The sequence below is a fragment of the Sapajus apella genome, unplaced genomic scaffold, assembly GCF_009761245.1.
Source record: "Sapajus apella isolate SASKATOON/1434 unplaced genomic scaffold, GSC_monkey_1.0 scaffold66, whole genome shotgun sequence".
NCBI classification, from domain to species: Eukaryota; Metazoa; Chordata; class Mammalia; order Primates; family Cebidae; genus Sapajus; species Sapajus apella.
In genome coordinates, this window is record NW_022437006.1 from 9,063,893 (window position 1) to 9,073,697 (window position 9,805).

The window sequence follows — 9,805 nt, forward strand, 5'->3', positions numbered from 1 at the left end:
CAGTCGGTAGGTAGAATGTTCAGTAAATATCTGTTAAGTCCATTTGTTCCAGGATATAGTTTAAATCCATTGTTTCTTTGCTGACGTTCTGTCTTGATGACCTGTCTAGTGCTGTCCGTGGAGTATTGAAGTCCCCCACTACTATTGTGTTGCTGTCTATCTCATTTCTTAGATCTATTAGTAATTGTTTTATAAAATTAAGAGCCACAGTGTTAGGTGCCTATCAAAACCTCTGGGATACAACAAAGGCAGTGCTAAGATGAAAGTTCATAACCCTAAACACCTACATCAAAAAGTCTGAAAGAGCACAAACAGTCTAAGGTCATACCTCAAGGACTAGAGAAATAAGACCAAACAAAACCCAAACCTAGCAGAAGAAAGAAAATAACCAAGATCACAGCAGAACTAAATGAAATTGAAACAAGCAAACAAATATAAAAGATAAATGAAACAAAAAGTTGGTTCTTTGAAAAGATAAGTAAAATTGATAGACCATTAGCATGATTAACCAAGAAAATATGAGAGAAAATCCAAATAGCTAAATTAGAAACAAAATGTCAGATATTACAACTGACAGTACAGAAATACAAAAGATCATTCAAGGCTACTGTGAACACCTTTATGCAAACAAACTAGAAAACCTAGAGGAGATGGATAAATTCCTGGAAAGATACAACCCTCCTAGCTTAAATCAGGAAGAATTAGATACCCTGAACAGACCAATAACAAGCAGTGAAGTTGAAATGATAATTTAAAAATTATCAACCAAAAAAATTCTAGTTCCAGACGGATTCACAGCAGAATTCTACCAGTTGTTCAAATAACTGGTACGAAGCCTACTGACACTATTCCAAAAGACAGAGAAAAAGAGAATCCTCCTTAAATCATTCTATGAAGCCAGGATCACCCTACAACCAAAACCAGAGAAGGACATAACAAAAAACAACAACAACAAACCTACAGACCAATATCCCTGATGAACATAGATGCAAAAATCCTTAACAAAATACTAGCTAACTAAATCCAACAAAATAGCAAAAAATAATAATAATCCACCATGATAAAGTGGGTTTCATACCAGGGATACAGGGATGGTTTAACATATGCAAGTCAATAAATGTGATATACCACATAAACAGAATTAAAAACAAAAATCACATGATCATCTCAATAGACACAGAAAAAGCATTCAACAAAATCCAGCATCCCTATATGATTAAAATTCCCAGCAAAATTGGCATACAAGGGACATATCTCAACGTAATAAAAGCCATCTATGACAAACCCACAGCGAACATATTACTGAATGGGGAAAAGTTGAAAGCATTCCTTCTGAGAACTGGAACAAGATAACAAGATAAAGATGCCCACTCTTATCATTTCTCTTCAACATAGTACTAGAAGTCCTAGCCAGAGCAATCAGACAAGAGAAAGAAATAGTGGCATCCAAATAAGTAAAGTGGAAGTCAAACTGTCGCTGTTTGCTGATGATATGATTGTTTCCCTAAAAAACCCCAAAGACTCCTTCAGAAAGCTCCTAGAACTGATAAAAGAATTCAACAAAGATTCCAGATACAAAATTAATGTACACAAATCAGTAGCTCTTCTATACATCAACAGCGACCAAGCTGAGACTCAAATCAAGAACTCAACCCCTTTTACAAAATAGTTAGGAATATATCTAACCAAGGAGGTAAAAGACTTCTACAAAGAAAACTACAAAACACTGCTGGAAAAATGTCATAGATGACACAAACAAATGGAAACACATGTCATGCTCATGGATGAGTAGAATCAATATTGCAAAAATGGCTATACTGGCAAAAACAATCTACAACACAATTCCCACCAAATACCACCATCATTCTTCACAAAATTAGAAAAAAAATATCCTAAATTTCATATGGAACTGAAAAAGAGCCCACATAGCCAAAGCAAGACTAAGCAAAAAGAACAAATCTGGAGGCATCACATTACCTAATTTCAAACTATATAAGGCCATAGTCACCAAAACAGCATAGTACTGGTATAAATATAGGCACATAGAACAATGGAACAGAATAAACCCAAATACTTACAGCCAACTGATCTTTGACAAAGCAAACAAAACCAAAGTGGGGAAAGCACACCTATGTAACACCCTATGTGCTGGAATAATTGGCAAGCCACATGTAGACAAATGAAACTGGATTCTCATCTCTCACCTTATACAAAACTCACCTTAAGATGGATCAAGGACTTAAATCTAAGATCTGAAACTTATAAAAATTCTAAAAGATAATATTGGAAAAAACATTCTAGACATTGGCTTAGGCAAGGATTGCATGGCCAAGAACCCAAACACAAATGCAGCCAAAACAAAGGTAAATAGCTGGGACTTAATTAAACTAAAGAGCTTTTGCACAGCAAAGGAAGAGTCAGCAAACAGACAATCCATAGAGTGTGAGAAAATCTTCACAATCTATACATCTGACAAAGGACTTACATCCAGAATCTACAATGAGCACAAACAAATTAGCAAGAGAAAAACAAGCAATCCTATCAAGAAGTGGGCTAAGGATATGAATAGACAATTCTCAAAAGAAGATTTTCAAATGGCCAACAAACGTGAAAAAAGTTCAATATCACTAGTGGTCAAGGAAATGCAAATCAAAACCACAATGCAATACCACCTTACTCCTGCAATAATGGCTATAATTGAAAAATAAAAAAATAGTAGATGTTAGCATGGATGTGGTGAACAGGGAACCCTTCTACACTGCTGGTGGGAACGTACACTAGCACAGCCACTATGGAAAATAGTGTGGAAATCCCTTAAAGAACTAAAAGTAGAACTACCCTTTGATCCAGCAATGTCACTACTATGTATCTATCCAGAGGAAAGGAAGTCATTATACGAACATGCATGTTTATAGCACCACAATTTGCAATTGCAAAAATGTGGAACCAACCCAAATGCCCATTAATCAACGAGTGAATAAAGAAATTGTGGTGTGTATTTACACACACACACACACACACACACACACACGATGGAATACTACTCAGCCATAAAAAGGAATGAATTAATGGCATTTGCAGTGACCTGGATGAGATTAGAGACTATTCTAAGTGAAGTAACTTAGGAATGGAAAACTAAATATCGTATGTTCTCATTCATATGTGGGAGCTGAGCTATGAAATTGCAAAGGCATATTAATACCACAGTGGACTTTGGGGACTCGGGGAATGGCTGAGAAGGGAGTGAGGGATTAAAGACTACAAATTGGGTGCCATGTATACTGCTTGGGTGATGGGTGCACCAAACTCTCACAAATCACCACTAAAAACTTAACTCATGTAACCAAACACCACCTGATCCCCAATAATCTATGGAAATTTTAAAAAATAAAGGCAGTCTCTCTGTAGTGAGGTTTGTTTGCTTTTGTTTTTGCTGTTGTTGTTCATTTGTTTTTTAAGACAGAATCTCATTTTGTCGCCTAGGCTGGAGTGCAGGCACAATCCTCGAACTCCTGGAACCGCTGGCCTCAGTCAAGTAATCCTCCCACCTGGGTCTCCCCAAGTGCTGAAATTATAGGCATGAGCTGCTGTGCTGGGCCCTGAACTGAATACTAAAAGTGAATAGTGGTTGGGGATAGGATGTGAAGTAGTTACATTTGAGATTGAGCAGGGAAAAGAGTGATTACATGATTACTGTCATCACCATATCATAGTCACCATGTAGCCAGCCACAGTACAGGCATACCTCAGAGATACTGTAAATTCAGTACTAGACCACTACCATAAAGTGAATATCAAAATAAAGCAAGTCATATAAATTTTTTGTTTTCCAGATCATATAAAAGTTATGTTTACACTCTACTGTATTCTATTAAGTGTGTGATATCATTATTTCTTTTTAAAAGTACGTCTTAATTTTAAAATACTCCACTGCTAAAAAATGCTAATGATCATTTTATCCTTCAGCAATTTATAATCTTTTTGTTGGTGGAAGGTCTTGTCTTGATGTTGATCATTGCCGATTGATCAGGGTGGTAATTGCTAAAAATTGAGGTAGCTGTGGCAATTTCTTAACATAAGACAACAATGAAGTTTGCCACACCAATGGACTCTTTCAGGAAAGATTTGTCCATAGTATGAAATGTTGGTTGATAGCATTTTACCCATTGTAGAACTTATTTCAAAATTGGAGTCAATCCTTTTAAACCTTGCCACTACTCTACCGAATTAGTTTATGCAATGTTCTAAATCCTTTGTGACCATTTCAACAATGTTCACAGTATCTTCACCAGGAGTAGATTCCATCTCAAGAACCCACTTTCTTTGCATATCACTAAGAAGCAACTCCCCATCTGTTCAAGTTTGATCATGAGATTGGAGCAATTCAGTTACGTCTTCGGGCTCCACTTTTAATTCTAGTTCTCTTGCTACTTATACCACATCTGCAGTTACTTACGCCACTAAAGTATTAAACCCCTCAAAGTCATGCATGAAGTTGGAATTAACTTCTAAACTCCTGTTAATGTTATATTGACCTCTTCCCATGAATCATCAATGTTATTAATGGAACCTAGAATGGTGAATCCTTTCCAGAATGTTTTCAATTTACTTTGCCCTGATCCATCAGAGAAATCAGCTCTATGGCAGCTATAGCTTTACATATTTTTTTAAAGAATAGATTTTAAAGTTGAAATGACTCCGTGATCCATGGGCTGCAGAACGGATGTTGTATTAGCAACATCCGTTGTGTTTTTGATTTAAAGTGAAGAGTTGTGTGACTTTTCCTTTCACTTGAACACCTACGAGCTAGGCTTATTGATTGGCCTAATCTTGTTGTCTCTCAGGGAATAGGAGAGCCTGAGAGAGGCAGAAACAACGTTAATCTCCTTATATAGCTCCTTGACATGCCTTCTTCACTAAGCTTAATCATTTTTAGCTTTTGATTTAAAGTGAGAGTTGTGTGACTTTTCTTTTCACCTGAACACCTACAAGCTAGGCTTATTAACTGGCATAATCTTGTTGTGTCTCAGGGAATAGGAGAGCCTGAGAGAGGCAGAAACAATGTTAATAGCTCCATGAGGGTTCTTTGGTGATAAAGTGCATTGTCAATGAGCAATAACATTTTGTAAGAAATCTTAAGGGTCCAAGAATTTTCATAAAAGTAAATGACCATTGGCTTCAACGTAAAGTCACCAGCTGCATTACCCCCTAACAAGAGAGTCAGCCTGTCTTTTGAAGCTTTGAAGACTGGCACTGACTTCTCCTCTCTAGCTATGAAAGTCCTGCAGGGCATCTTCTTCCAATAGAAGACTGTTTCATTTACAATGAAAATCTGTTGTTTAATGTAGCCACCTCTGTCAATTATCTTAGCTAGATCTTCTGGAACAGATGCTTCAGCTTCTCCATCAGCACTTGACACTTTGTTTTGCACTTTTATGTTACAGAGATGGCTTCTTTCCTTAAACCTCATGAATCAACTTCCGTTAGTTTCAGATTTTTATTCTGCAGCTTCCTCGCCTCCCAAAACCTTCACAGAATTGAAGAAAGTTGGAGCCTTTCTCTGGTTAAGGCTTTGGCTTAAGGAAATATGGCTGGTTCAGTCTTATATCCAGACCACTTAAACTTTCTCTATATCAGCAATAAGGTGGTTTTATTTCCTTATCATGTTTGGGTTCCCTAGAGTAGCACTTTTAATTTCCTTCAAGAACTTTCCTTTTGCATTCACAACTTGGTTATTAGGTGCAAGGGGCCTAGCTTTTGGCCTGTCTTGACTTTTGACATGCCTTCTTCACTAAGCTGAATCATTTTTAGCTTTTGATTTAAAGTGAGAGTTGTGTAACTTTTCCTTTCACCTGAACACCTACAAGCTAGGCTTATTAATTGGCCTAATCTTGTGTCTCAGGGAATAGGAAAGCCTGAAGGAGACAGAGAGATTGGAAAACAGCCAACAGCCAGTTGGTGGAGTGGTCAGAACACATACAACATTTACTGATTAAGTTTACTGTCTTATAGGGGCACAGTTCTTGGTGCCCCAAAACCATAGTAATGTCAAAGATCACAGATCACCATAACAGATATAATAATAATGAAAAAAATCAAAATATTGCAAGAATTACCAAAATGTGACACAGAGACACAAAGTGAACACATGCTTTTGGAAAAATTGCACTGATAGCCTTGTTCAGTGATAGCCTTGCAGGGTTGACGCAAACCTTCAATTTGTAAAATACACAATATCTGTGAAGCACAATGAAGTAAAGTGGAATAAAACAATAAAACAGGTGTGCTTATACTAAAGACTTTATACATATTAACTCATTTATCTTCACAATAATACCATAAGGTTGGTACTACTATTATCCCAATTTTACTGATGGGGCACATAGAATTTAAGTAACTTTCCTAAGGCGACACAACTGTCAGAGTGATGAGGCTGAGATGCATTGCTGTTAACCTTTAGGTTCAACTATCTCCCCTTCACAAACCTAATATTCCATGCTACGATGTATCAGCTGGCTATCCTTAGATGCAAATGAGGCTGAAAAACAACTATTTCGTTTTTCTTTTAGTGCATGGTAGCAAGGAAGATTTGAGTCAAAAATTACTGTTGGGTCAGCAAACTTGCTTGCCACAGCCAGAGAGAGGCAACTGGAAATATCTAGAGGCGAAATGATGAGAAATTTAATGAAATGGGCCAGGCGAGGTGGCTCATGCCTGTAATTTTAGCACTTTGGGAGGCTGATATGGGAGGATTGCTTCAGCTCAGGAGTTTAAGACCAGCCTGGGCAACATAGAGAGACTCATTTCTACAAAAAAAAAAAAAAAAAAAAAAATCAAAAAAATTATTTGGGTATGGTGGCATGCCCCTGTGGTCCCAGCTTCTCAAGAGGCTTTGGTTGGTGGATCACTTTAACCCAGGAGGTCAAGGCTGCAGTGAGCTGTGATTATGCCACCACACTCCAGCCTGGGTGACAGAGTGAAATCCTGTCTCCAAAAAAAAGAAAAGAAAAGAAAAGAAAGAAATAGCAAAAGAATTAAATGAAGAAAGCTAATGTTGTCAGGGTTGAATCTATAGGACTGGACGATTTTTATAGGGCAGCTCTTAACTGGAGATAACTGGAAACAGTCTCGCCTTCCCCAGGGGACATTTGGCAATGTCTGAAGGTTTTTTTGGGTTATCACAACATGGGAAGGGGTTCCGTACTGGCATCTAGCAGGCAAAGGCCAAGGATGCTGTTAAACATTCTACAATGTGCAGAACCTCTCCCATGGCAAACAGTTATCCTGTCTAAAATGTCAGTAGTGCTGAGTCTGAGAGTAGTGCTGAGGCTCAGTTATAGAGGATAAGGAAAGAATGTAGGATCACTTCATTTTCTGGTTTAGTGACTGGGGAGATATCCACCTACCAAAATGGAGACTTAAAGTAAGAAGAGCAGGTTTTAAAGATGGAGATAGACCTGCTGTATGTTTATTGAATGTTCCAGAGTGAATATGTAGTGTGAAGATAAATGACTTAAGAACAAAGTGCAGAGGGATACCAACATTTAAGCATCAGAGGAGCTGTGAGAGACTGAAAATAAGTAGCCAGGATTTGAAGACAAACCAAGATAAATGGTGTCATGGAAGACACAGGAGAGAGTTTCAGAAAGAAAGGATGGCAGACTTTGGTAAAGAACTGCTGTATATGTAGCACTTTGTTTTTCCAACTGGAAGACAGCTACAATGCATGTCCCAGCTTTCCTTGCAGGCTGTGTTATGGCCGATGGAATAAAGGTAGAAGTGATAAATTTCTCCCTGGCCCGGTCCCCTTCTAACAACTCAAACAACCTTCGACACTCTTGACTCCTCAGCTGGCAGGTGCAGAGGTCGGTGGAGAGACTTTAGTCCCTAGGAGATGGTGGAGCCACAAGATGAAAGGAACCTAAGGCCCTGGGTCACCACAGGGAAGGCCAACAAGCAAATATATGGGGAGATTATGACCTAAATGAAAACTAAATTTTTATTGGGTAAGCCCATTAAGATTGAGGAACTGGTTTCCACGGCTTATCCTCACCTACCTTCATTAATATACTAACTCTAAAAATGCCTCAGACCAAAAAAATAAGCAACTTGATCATGAGTGACTTAGACAAGAGCCTCTTTTCATGGGGGCAAGGGAGGCAGAAACTAGCTTGTGGACTGCTGAATGCCAATAGAAGGTAAGAAAGTGGAGATGGGGAGGTTGAAGAATCACCAAGGGAAAGCTAAAGGGAATCATGGGGTTAAAACAAAAGTCAGGGATATTTATATGATGAGAGAAAGGGGGCACTGCAGAAGAGAGGCTGAAGGTCAAGGATAGATGGGGGTGTTTGAGGGAGCAAAATTCTTGAAGGAAGAAGGAGAATCCATAGTCCAAGTGGAGCAATTAAAATTGAACAAAGAAGGGGCAACATTTTCCTTCACTTGAGAGAAAAGAGATAAAAATAGATGGATTCAGAGAGACTTTGTGGGGAGGGGGAAGAAAAACATTAGAATTCTTGCCTCATGACTTCTGGGGGATTTTTTGGTGAAGAAGCTGTGAGAATAGAGGAAAGAAAATGGGCTCTGTGTTAAGAAATCTGGGTTCGAAATTCATCTGTACAACTAATTAGCTATATGTGGTAGAGCAATTTTTTTTTATAGTCCAAGTTAATGAGCTCCCTCCCCACTGCAATTTTGTAGTTCACTCCGATTCTGACTCTGAGCTCAGTTGTGAGACTTGCTTCAGCCCATGGGATAGCAAGCAGATGCCTGAAGGACACTTGGGTGTTTCTGTTTCCTTTCATGGACTCATGTGATCTCTGTGAAAACAGACCTGGCGTTGCCCATGGAAGGAGATAAAAGGCCACATGGAGCAAAGCAGGATTGTCCCAAGATCCCAGGTGACCTGCCAGCTGACAGCAGATGCATGAGTGAGTCCAGTCCAGAGCAGCAGAACCAGCCAATGGACCCAGAACTCATGAGAAATTATTCCAGTTAATTATTTTAAGCCAATAAATTGGGGTGGCTTGTTATGCAAGTATATTGGACACTCATGGGATAGTCATTTAACCTCTCTTAGAATCCGTTTCCTTTTTGGTGAAATGGGATATTTATCCTAACTCATAGCACTATTTTGATGTGTAAATAAGATAATGCATTCAAAGTTTCTTGCTCAGTGTCTGACACTTGAAAGCAAATTAGAGTCTCTGTTAACAGAAAGTTAAAAATGAAGTTAGCTGACATTGAGGGCAAGAAACTAGAGTCAGCTGTAGTGAGGAGAGGAGCTAGGGGAAGGTCTGGAATAGCCATTTGAGAAGTAAGAGAATGTATGAATGTATTAGTCTGTTTTCACACTGCTATAAAGAACTGCCCAAGACTGGATAATTTATAAAGAAAAGGGATTTAATTAATTCACAGTTTTGCAGGGTTGGGAAGGCCTCAGGAAACTTACAATCATGGCAGAAGGGGAAGACACACATTTTTTTTTTCATTTTGAAAAAGCTATTTATATTTTTCCAAATATTATCACAAATAGGTGTTTTACAGATAAGGGTCAATATGAAGTCAAACATTCTATAGAAGGAAATCATTTTTACAGACATTAAGAATAATTTTAATGGAAGAAAAATGTCACATCTATCTAGATGTGGCTGTGTTCCATGGGGAAATTTCAGCATCAAAGTGCAAAGAAAAAATGACAGTGGCTTTTCTTACTAAATAGAAGATTGGGAATCTTTCCCTTATAGCCTACCCTTTACTGTTAGTTGGGATGCCAAAAGATGATATATTGACCTTTAGAAGTTGG